The sequence below is a fragment of a genome, unplaced genomic scaffold (genome assembly GCF_019419815.1).
Source record: "Pyrus x bretschneideri cultivar Hongxiangsu unplaced genomic scaffold, Pyrus_bretschneideri_v1 Contig31, whole genome shotgun sequence".
Taxonomy (NCBI): Eukaryota; Viridiplantae; Streptophyta; class Magnoliopsida; order Rosales; family Rosaceae; genus Pyrus; species Pyrus x bretschneideri.
In genome coordinates this window covers 690,547-693,647 of record NW_025999624.1, presented here as the reverse complement: position 1 = coordinate 693,647, position 3,101 = coordinate 690,547, and the positions used below count along the sequence as shown (strand labels likewise).

General features: G+C 36.2%; 1 pseudogene; it reads right to left on the bottom strand.

Moving 5' to 3' along the window:
* Window positions 1-2,605: 2,605 nt before the first annotated feature.
* On the bottom strand, window positions 2,606-2,716 carry LOC125480087 (annotated as a pseudogene).
* Window positions 2,717-3,101: the final 385 nt, after the last annotated feature.

Here is a 3,101-nt window from a genome sequence, read left to right as displayed (position 1 = left end):
AGGAACTAAACCCCCCCTTGGCTAGGGGGGAATTCGAAATATATGTTTATGCTTGCATTTTGATTTGATTACTTCTAATTGCGTTTCATAAGTTGTGAATTCAATTTGTTTAACTATTTGATTGATAACCTATTTATGTATGTTTATTGAGAGTGCACACTTAATTTTCATGCATGAATATGACGCTAGAATATAAGGGAGTTTCACGTAATAGTTATGAACTTATATTCACAAGTAGTGGAGGTTGCTTATAAACAATCGCGTTAAACGAATTCTTGGCATAAGTTTCATGCAATCATAGTAACGAATCCCTCGTCAACACTTATAATTTTCATAGAGCGTAATGATTCTTGCTTGTATCTCTATTATGCAATCATGTAGGGGACTTGTGGGGAATGTTTTGGGTTGTCGTATGCAATCATCCAATTCAATAACGTTAGGAAGATTTGAAGGTTAATTTAAGCGGACCTAATTAACTTGGGGTGTTGAGAATTCATGGTTTATCGAAATGCAATTGGAAATCTTTTTATTATGCAAGTGTAACATGTGTGGAGATGAACCCCTTAGCTAATCCATCCATCATCTTGTTTTCAAGGAATTCGTTTTACAATCTGCCTAGTTTGTTACTTTGTTTTGTTATTTCAATTTTCGTCAAAACAAAACCCCCCTTTACTTTCTTGTTCTATAGTGTTTAGAATCTGTTTAATTTGTGTTTTAAAGTGTTTTGAATCAATCTATAATCTTAAATTCGTCCAAATTTGTGTTTAAGGTCAGAAACTGCCTAGTTAGTGTTTTTAGGCAGTTTTGAGTCTTTTGAACTTGTTTTGAGTCCTTTGAGTCTTTGTATTGTCCAAATTAGTTAGAAAGTGTCTTAGTTTGTGTTTATAAGTGTTTTGATTCAATTTGTTACACAAATTCGTCCAAATTCACCAAAGTGCTCAAAACTGCCCAGAAAGTGATTTTAAGGCAGTTTTGAGTGTTTTGGGTGATGTTTGAGTCTTTTGGTTTGTTTTAGTGTTTTAAGCGTTTAGTTTCGCATTCTTTGAGTTTAGTTTAGTGTTTTAAACTTTATTTTACGTTTTTGAGTCAGTTTCCAAGTGATTTGCAATCCCTCCTAATCCCCGGTTAAGAATGATCCCTACTTATATCTATACTACAATTGTCAAAAAGAGGGTTTAATTTGTGTGCGTATAAATCTCGCATCACAAACTCAATAAATAGGTAGATGGCTGAGTATAAACTAACTTAACAAACATGGACTTGGTTTAACAATGGTGAAACAGAATCCCTAGCTTCATCTTCATTGGTGCTATCCCATTTTATTAGTTGTTGATTCATTTAATTGTGTTTACTTCATTTTCTGGTGCTTTCAAGTTACAACAACAAATCTGCCTAATTTGATTAGTTTTATTCATTTCATAGAGTTCTTGCAAAACAAGTAATTGTATAGGTCCAATTAGTCCCTGTGGATTCGACACCCTTGCTTGTGCCATTATACTAAACATATTTTAGCATTAGGAAGGAATATAACAACAAAAATGGCGCCGTTGCCGGGGACTGATTTCAGTCCCTTGTAATTGCTTGTTTGCTAGTTAAACTTTGTTCTTTTCATTGTAGGTAGATTTCTGATTTTCATTCAAACTTGTGTTATTTTGTTTCAGGTAGTATATGTCAAATAGACTTGTTGAGTTAGGCCAAAGAATTGAACGGTTAAAGGGCAACACTTTGGACAACTTTGTGCCATCAAGTTCCTCCATTATCCGTGAAGAAGAGGAAGAGAATTCACCTAGTTCAACAAGTAAAGGATCTGAGCACTTTAATTGGGAAAGAGAAGAAGAGATGGCGGGCAACCAAGATGAGCTTCGAGCTTTGGAGGACTTTGCTCAACCAATCATACCAAATTCACCTTCATGCATCTTGCTGCCCACAGAAGCTAGAAACTATGATCTTAAATCTTCACATTTCCATATGTTTCCCTCTTTTTATGGCTTACCTAATGAAGACCCTTTAGCTCATATTAAAGAGTTTTACAATGTTGTGAGTGGTTTGCCTTTGCAGGGAGTAAGTGAAGCAAATTTGAGGATGAGAGTGTTTCCTTACACCTTGAAAGATAGGGCCAAGAGTTGGTTGATGACTCTAACACCAGGTTCCCTCACCACATGGGATGCCGTTGATGCGAGAATTATGCGCACACAAATTAAACCCTCTTTTTGACAATTGTAGTAAGTATGTAAGTAGGGATCGTTCAGGACCGGGGATTAGGAGGGATTGTTAATCACTTGGATTTCACTCAAAAACGTAAAAACACAATATAAAACACTATACTAGACTCAAAGAATGCAAAACTAAACTTTAAAACAATAAAACAAACCAAAGGACTCAAACAGCACCCAAAACACTCAAAACTGCCTTAAAAACACTTTCTGGGCAGTTTTGAGCACTTTGAGTACTTTGGACGAATTTGGGTAACAAATTGAATCAAAACACTTATAAACACAAACTAAGACACTTTCTAACTAATTTGAATCAAAACACCAGGTTCCCTCACCACATGGGATGCCGTGGCTAAGAAGTTCTTGGAGAAGTTCTTTTCCACTCAAAAGACAGCCACATTAAGGGGACAAATCTTCAACTTCAGACAAGATGATGGAGAATCTTTCAATGAGTGTTGGGAGCGCTTTAAAGGCCTTTTGCTGCAATGTCCACACCATGGGTTAACTTTTCACTTACAAATGCAAATTTTCTATGATGGACTAACCCAAACATGTCAATCAACTGTTGATAATGCAGCAGGTGGAGCTTTGAAGAAAAAGAATGCTCAAGAGTCATATAACATTTATGAGATGTTGGGGTCTAATGCTCAACACAAAGATTTAAGGGGTAAGAAAGTTGGAGTCTATGAAACAAGCTTTAATCATGATCTTTTGTTGCAGGTAGCTAACCTAGAAAGGAAGCTTGAATCCGTGCTCAACATGGTGCCAAAAGAAAATGAAGTGTGTGCCATTTGCAACATACCAAGCCATCCTACTCATCAATGTCCATCTAGGGAGGCTTACCCCGAGTATGTTCAAGAGCAAGTGAACCTCATGAATTCTTACAAT